We start from the raw sequence: 8,463 nt of genomic DNA, 5'->3' as shown, positions 1-8,463 counted from the left end.
GGATGATCTCCTCAAGTCTTATGGTTTTTAAATCTATACACTGGCTCTCAAATTTTCTCTCCAACCTACACATCTTCTCTGAACACCAGGATCATTATCTATTTTTGGATGTATAATAGATATATAAACTTAATACATCCCCAAACTCCTGATGTATCCACCTCAACTTCCTGCAAACTTTCCCAAAGCTGTAAATGGCAACCTTACTCCTCCAGTTTCTCAAATCAAAAACCTGGGAGACAGCTTTGATTCCTCACTTTCTTTCATACTCCAAAGCTAATTCCTTGGCAAATCTAGTTGGCTCTACTTCTAAAACAAAACCAGAATCCAGTCACGTCTTACCACCTCCACTGCTACTGAGTAGGTACAAGCCAATATCATCTCTCATCTGGATATCTGGTATCTCTGCATCAACTCTTGCCTTCCTATAGTCTAGATTTTTTTGCTAATTAAAAATTTTTTATAAATTGAAGTATAGTCAGTTTACAATGTATCAATTGTCAATTTCTGCTGTACAGCATAATGTTTCAGTCATACATATATTCATTTTCATATTCTTTTTCATTCATTATAGGTTACTACAAGATATTGAATATGTTCCCTGTGCTATACAAAATACACTTCTTGCTTATCTATTTTATATAGTAGTGTCTGAAAATCTCAAACTTGGAATTTATCCCTTCCCCCCTCTTTCCCTTTGGTAACCATAAGTTTGTTTTCTATGTCTTTGAATCTACATAGTTGATTTGACTTTGAGCTACTAGGCCTCTTAGTCCTTCTGCTTCAACCACATTGGCCACTTTGATGCTCCTTGAAAATTCTCAGCACTCCCCTGACTCAAGGCCTTTAAACTTGCTGTTTCCTCTGCTTAGGATGCTCTTACCCAGATTTCCATGTGCTTCAAACCTTCACCTCCTTCAGATCTTGGCTCAACAATCATCTTCTTACTCACTCTGACCACATTATTTAAAATTACATCCTGCACTCCAAGCATTTTCATTCCTCTCCCCCGCTTAATTTTTCTCTCCACACCATTTATCACCATCTTACATACTACACTTTTTACTTTAAAAACAATTATCTGTCCTTCTTTGACTAGAAATATGACCTCCACGAAGGCAGGGATTTTTGTTTGTCTTGTTTACCTGTCTACCCCTAGCATCTGGTACAGTGTCTGGAACATAATAGACAATATTTATGGAGCAAGTGAAAGAACAAATGCAAGGAGAATAAGGATAAAACAAGACTAATTTGGAGCACACTGGAGTGGCTGAAAGAAAAGGGAAAAGAGAAGATGGTGGTGAGGCTGTAAAGGTCATTAACATCTAGATTCCTGAGAATACAGGATACAGGACTGAAAATTCAAACCTAATCCATGGACACAGGAGAGTCACCAGAGGTTTTTGACTAAGGAAATGACTTATGCTGTGAAGGCGATTGATCTAGTGACCACACCACTTAATAAACAGGTAAACATTTTACACAGAATATCTTGTGTGATCTTCCCAATAGTCCTATGAGGTAAAAACTATTCCTAATCTCCATTTCATGGTTGAAGAAGCTGAGATTCGGAGAGATGGAGTGATTTTCCCAAGGCCATCCAGCTAGGAAATAGCAGAACTCTGATTTGAACCCATGGCCATCTGATAAAATCAAGTTTCTGCACATCGCATGCGCTTTAACCTGGTCCAGCCTCATGTCCTGCTTCCCCACTCAGCCCACAAGCTGCAGACAGGCAAGTACTGCATCCTCTCCTTCTCTACTCACCTTCTCTCATCCCCTCACCCCCAGGCCTGGCACAGTGCATGACCATGAGGTCTTCAGTGTGTGTAGACTGAGTGGGACCCTCCTGTTGGATCTCTTTAGTCTTCCCCATCTGTTCATCCCCACACCTTGACCCTTGGCTCCCTTCAGTGGCATCAGCCAGATCTGGATTCAAATCCCAACTCAGCCACTTTCTAGCAGTGTGGCCTTGGGCAAGTTAACTCCCCCTGGCTCTAGTGTCTTCATCATTAAAATGAGGATAATACTCCTTGTTGTTGTGAGAATTAAGTAAATAAAACACCTAGCATATCGTATGGCATAAAGTCCTTAATGTAGTCATTATTATTGTCGTAGCCCCTTACCCTCTCCTAGGCACTGGTAGAGGATTCATAAGCATTTGTTGAATTCAATGGTATGTTGAAAGAACACTGGATTGGGAGTTAGCAAATGTGGATTTTAATCCTGGGTTATGGGCATTGGTCATTTTTTGCCTCTAGAATTGTTTTTTTCCCCCATCCTCAGGACCTCCAAGTTCTCTAGCGCTTAGGTGAAATATGAATGTATAATCTCACCCCGTCCCTGACCTTCAGACCCTCCTTTCACTCACATCCCCTCTTCTATGTTGCTGGATCCCTCTTGGCAAACAACTCTTGTCCCAGGAGCCTCTGGGTTTTCGTTCCCAGGAATCCCTGACACTCAGGTGCCACCAGATGGTGCTCTGACTCATTCAAATGAAGCTGGTTTCTAGTCTGCAGTAGGGCTGACAGGAGTGGTCCTAGGATGGCCTTCTGGCTCCTCTGGAGAGGCTGAGCTTCCTCAGTGGAAGGCAGTCAGGCTCGGGATGCTCCTGGGAAGTGAAATTTCCAAAGCCTACCCTAGTTCCACTCTGGAAATCCCAGTGTAGAGTTGGCAGCGGGACCAGCTACATAAAATGTGGGATCCAGTGCAAAATGAAAATGCCTAAATTGCTGGTGGAGGCAGCACAGGACATGCCTAAAAGCCAGCAGAATGGTTCTAGTTCAGCCTTCTAGAGCTGACTGTTAAAATTTCAGAAATTTTATGATCTGGTTGTTGAATATAGCCATTATAAAAACTTAAATCATATAAACTTACATTTAAATAAATTATATAAAAACAAAGGTAATAAACAGCCAAACATATTTTTTATACATTTCACTATCTGTGCTTTTAAAGTGACTTACGATTTATTGTATCTATGTGGAGGAAATACTATATAATGGTGTTCTCTTCCCAGCTCTGCATTCAGTGTCGTCACGCTGTAGTCTAAAATTGATGAATGTGGGAGTGTTTACATCATTAAATCTATAAACATTACAAATCATGCTCCCTACCCCTTCACAGGCGGTTGTTAAACTGTTCCCAGTACACCCCTCTCCTGGTTGTACTCCTAACATGCTGTGTTTTGTGATCTTGAGCAGAGCCCTGTTCCAGCCTCCAAGAATTTTATGCATCACTTTATAATTTACAAAAGGGGGACATCCTTTGTGTACTGGGCAGATTATTGTGGTCAAAAGAGGCAGGTAGATTATAGTGGTCCAAATAGCCAAAGAATGTTGCTGCAAAAGAGCTGATGATTTCACCAAGGCTCCCAGAAGGTGGCGCTGTGGACTGATTTCAGGGAAGCAAGTCACATTACCTTTCTGTGCTTTTTTCTTGCGTTGGAAAAATGATAATAGTTTTCCAGCTGCCTCCAGCATTGTTCTTGGGACTTCTATATCATAAGCTTGCTCCATGGCTGTATCTAAGAGTGGGTAGAGGAAAGAGCTAACTCGCTTTGCTTCTGTAGAAGGACACAGCGGTGGGAGGTGAGATCTGGCATTTTCTTCTTCCTGTGACAACAGTGAGGGTTTTTCTAAAAAGGGAGACTGGGATTGGATGCTGAAGGAGTTCAGGAAATGTCAGCCCAAAATATGTTGCCTTGGTGTAGTGATTATTTTGCGCTGATGTCTCTTGAAAAACAGAAAATTCCAGGAGAGGTTTTCTCTGAACGTCCCTCATCTGCTTAAGGACAGGTCTTCCAAAAGGAACTCAGTTATCATAAATCCCTTCTCCTGGAGTTTCATCAACCAGGGAAGATAAACTTTTATCACAGAGGGGAGGCTAGAAGTTGACCCAACACCCAGACAAACTTTGTCACAAACTGTCATATCTCCTATATGTTCTTCTGAGGACCCATTCATCTTTCCTAAAAAAATCATTTACTCTCTCCTCTAAGTGGCCTACCTCTCCCCTCCCCTTTTGCTATTAAGACAGTATATAAGCTTCCAAATCCCACCACTTTTTTTGGTATTTACTTTTTTTCCCCTATATTACCCCCATGCGCACAATATTAAAAATGAATAAATTTGTGTACCTTTTCTCCTGTTAATTTGCCTGTTAGCAGTTTATTTCACAGATCCAGCTATGGAACCTAGGAGGGTAGAGGGTAGAGTCTTTCCTGTTCTTGAGTTCATGCATAATCTTCTCCCCTGTCATCATGGTCTTTTGTTCATGAACCCATTGAACAAGAGCTGGACTGGGTGGGGTAAAACCATTGAGTTATCACCCACAGAACATTTTCTTGGCTGATTATTAAAAGCTTCCCCACCATGGGGGCCCATGGTGACCATTCATTTGGCATACCTGCTGTCTCATGATCTACGATCATTCTAGAAATCCATCTTTTGCAAACTTCTTTCTCATGAACTTCCAATCTTTATGATACTGAGCTGTGATGTCATTAGTCACTGTCCATGACCTGGTGCAGATCTTGACCTCGGGCCATCTCTCTTTCCAGGCAAAGTGGACAATGAGTTATACAGCGTACAGTTCTGCCTGCTGAAGGATTTCTTTCTCCACTAATCACATAACCATTTCTATAAAGCCATTTCTTACTCTTTCAGAATCTGCCATCTGGAAACCAAGCTCTAATATTTTTTTCTTTACAGGGAGCCTTGTCGCAGTCACTCCCACAGTGAACATTCTAATAGTCTGGGCCTATTCCAGCAGGTCTGTCCTTGTTCTTCTGTCCCCAACCTTTTGTTCCCAAGCCTCTCATCTTGTTTCCTTCAGTAGCCACTGCCTGTGATTTAATGTCAATCTTGATTTCAGGCCATCTCGCAAAGTGGAAAACCACATGCCCCATTCCATGTTCTGCCACTAGCACAATTTCCTTCCTGAAGGACAGGGTTGTCTTGGGTGGGGTGCTCAAACCACAGCAGTCCATTTTTGTCTGATACCAGCACATCTGGCTGTTTGGGCCATGTTCTAGATGAACCATTTCACCTTGAGAACTGCAGGCCTAGGGATCAGAAAACATTCAGTTCACAATGGGCAGCTCAGGTTACAAGGTCACCTGGTGCCCCTTGAGCAGGTGTGCAATCTATCATAGCCCATTAAGACTCCAGGAGCTATTAAAAAAACACTCACTTAAGAATAAAGCATGACTTTGCCCATAAACCCTAAGGGCCTGTCTGTAGTGACCCCTCTACCAGTGTTTGCAATAAGTTCCATAGAGCATCCTGATTTACCTCAGGCACTTTGAGCCAAGGATCTGTTCGGTCTTCAGCACGAAAAGACTGAGCTACTTGCACTGCAGCCTGGACCAGCTAGAGGGGTCTCACTTGCCCTCTTTTGCTCTATGCTTTACTCAAAGCTGGAAACTGGCTGATGGATAGGAGTAGTGCACCAATCAGGCTGTTCGTTGCCTCCCGAATCCAAAGAGACCCACCAAGCCCTGGGGCTCCTTCTGTCAGGAAGGAAGTCCAAAGTGCAGCAACCTGTCCTTTGCTTTGGAGGGAATGTCCTGATGTGTCTCAGGCCATGTGACTCCAGAATTTTCATGAAGTGTCAGTCTGCTATATTTTCACTGGATTTATTTGGCACCTGGTATTTCCTACTTTTTGTGTTCTATCAGTATGGGGCCACCAGTGTGACTGCCTGTGGGATGAAGTGACAGGTACTTGGATTGACCCTTGACCTCTATTCCACCCTCCTTCTATTTGAGGAATCGTAAAGCTAAAAAAAAAAAAAAACTTCTCAGACTCCCTTGCAGCTAAGTTTCTGGATGTGGGTTAGGTTCCTTTGAGTAGATGCAGCCACATGAGACTTCAGAAAGCAGAACTGAGGCAGAAGACATCTTTCTGCAGCAGTGGCTGCTGGCAAGCAAGATCTACAAATACCTGGAGTGGTTTCTACTTCCTGCACTGAACTGACTGAGCCAGATGGTGGCAGAGTCCAGATTCCTGCAAGCTACCTTAGGGCTTAGAGCAGAAGGACTGGCTTTTCTCTGAGGAAAGATTATAAAGCTAATAGTTTCTTACATTTTCTGTCACAATGCAGAAAAATGCATTTGACTGATGAGGTTTTGGGGGTTGTGCTGATATACTTCCTCTAAAAAGCCCACATCTGGAGCAGCATTTGCAACTGAAGTCACCATTTGATTAAGTTTACATCTTCTTCAAGACCATCTGTCTTTCCCACTGTCCGAGTGAAGAATAGACACTGATGTGACAGAAATCACCACATCTGCATATTTAAAGTTTTTATGGTGGCATTAATCTGTGTAATGCTGTCTGGAGTTTTCACCTTAATTTACAATTTGTGGGAGTAATAAGCTTCAATAATGTCTACTACATTTTTCTTATAATAGAAGATTTTACCCTATGGTCTGGGAGCCAATGTAGGATTCTGTCAGTAGTTGAAGATATTTATTCCAGTTACGCAAATGAGGATAAAAACTAGCACATAGATTTGGGACCTAGATCTATCCTTAAGTAGACTTTGGTCAGAACTCCATTTATTGCCTGATTTCCTATACCTCATATTGTTTCTTAGTCTCTCATCTGTCCCTTTGTGATCTCCCCTGTACTGCCAGGGCTAGAAGCCTGCAAACTACATTTCCCAGATTCCACTGATAGTTGGGTCCCAGTTAGGTTCTAACAATGGGAGGCACTTGGTTATATTTGAAGGTGGAAGGAAGGGGAAAATGCTCCTGCTTGAGGTGACTTATCTTTGGCAAAAGTGTGTCCTCTGGCACTGTCAGTAGTGAGTGTAGGATTGTAGGCATCAGTCCAATGGTACAAGCAGCTTCCTGGGCTCTGGAGAATGCTACCTTTTACCCCTAGCTCCTCAACATTTCTAATATCATTGTGACCAAGTTGCTACATTAAATTCGTCTCTGCTTGGAATACAAAGGGTGGTCTCTGTTTTCCTAACTGGACACCAATTCACAAATTTCCATAAGCCCACACTCTTGTGCAGCACAGAGGCATTATGGATGTCCAGAAATAAGTGTGGCCAGTGTCCGAGCACAAGTTCTTTGGACAAGGCAGTAGAAAGACTCACAGTATGGTCTTACGGTATTTTTGTTGGATCTTTCCTTAAGGGTCCTCAACTTTCTTTTTTTTCTCAGTGATCTGTACACTTGTGAATTGATTTGGGTATGAGGATTGGATGAAAGATCAAAATTGTTTATTATGTCATTATAGGCCTTTGTTTACTGGCCATAGAAATATTTTTCCCCCAGTTATTGTTATAAAAATTAAATGGGAACTTAGTAGGCTATCCACGATTAGTTAGTTGTTTTCAAAGATCTCTGTGTATCAAACCACTCTGATTTCATAACTCTACTGCTTATTGGTAACCTTTTCCACCTTGTATTAGATAGGTAACTGCCACCACTTGGGCTCTATCACCCCAGAATCTGCCCATCCTCCCTGAAATGAGAGTTTATTTCGATTGTAGATCCATTCACCACCACTCCTGGCATGGAGAAGATAGTCAGGAAAGTGCTTTTTAATGATTTTGGCACTTCCCTCATCAATTGTCCTTTACCTTTGGTAGAGGAGGTGAATTCTGGGCCTTTTCAAAGAATATAATATTGGCCTGGTCAGCAAGATGCATACATAGATTCAATAAATCATCCTGCCTCCTGAGATCTTTGAATTTCTTCCTCTGGTTTATGCCAAGAGATTTCCACTGTTATACAAATTAATGATGGGTCAGTATTGTATCCACATTTGCATAAACCAACACTTCAAGTTGCTAGGATAACAGCTGCCAGCTGTCAGAGTGAGCACATTGAATGCAGACTCTCTAGTAAGTACACTCACATCAATGTATTCATTTTTATCTGAAACTATATTCAGGCTTTCCTTAAGTACTCTCCAGATCCACCTCCATCAATAGTCTCCTGCTTTTTCATTATATAAAATAGCAAATTCTTGTACTTTTTTTCTTTTGGCAGACCTCTTCTTTCCTATTTTTTGTCTGCTTTTCATCCTACAGGACATGTTAGGTTTGGACTTTGGTTCTGTCCAGAGGGACAAGAAGGGACTTTCTCCAGCAATGAGGGTTCATTCTTATCAATTAAGAAAGGATCAAATTCTTCAGGCAAGGGAGGAGAGAATACTTCATATGGCTCTGTAGACAATTCTCTACACTCTTGCTAAGAAATTTAATGAAGTCTCACAACTTGGATTAAATGTATTAGAAGAACTTCTCTTAATTGACCTACACTTAACTGACTTGCCCTTGATTATCTGATACTCTCCATGACCACTATTTTCTCCACACTTTTTAAAAATTTCTTTTTTCGGAGTGGCAGTAGTTAATATTCATTTTTCAGTGGCAGTACTGGGGATGGAACCCAGGACCTCATGCACGCTAAGCAAGAACCCTACCGCTGAGCTATACCCT

At 41.8% G+C, this 8,463-nt stretch overlaps 1 protein-coding gene across 2 annotated transcripts in view; it reads left to right on the top strand.

Annotated features, from left to right (window-relative positions):
• The window catches only part of ZBTB8B (zinc finger and BTB domain containing 8B), a 37,510-nt gene that overhangs the window by 4,589 nt on the left and 24,458 nt on the right, over window positions 1-8,463 (top strand). Inside the window, exons 1-2 of one of the 2 annotated variants that reach the window (XM_072974864.1) lie at window positions 491-1,469; window positions 1,559-1,735. The gene's annotated coding sequence lies outside the window, so the exon portion shown is untranslated. Of the gene's footprint in view, window positions 1-490; window positions 1,470-1,558; window positions 1,736-8,463 lie in introns of those variants that run through there. The other variant, XM_072974865.1, reaches the window with a different exon arrangement.

This window comes from Vicugna pacos, chromosome 13 (assembly GCF_048564905.1).
Source record: "Vicugna pacos chromosome 13, VicPac4, whole genome shotgun sequence".
NCBI lineage: Eukaryota > Metazoa > Chordata > Mammalia > Artiodactyla > Camelidae > Vicugna > Vicugna pacos.
The sequence above is the reverse complement of the archived record's forward strand: the minus strand, read 5'-3'. Positions and strand labels throughout refer to the sequence as shown.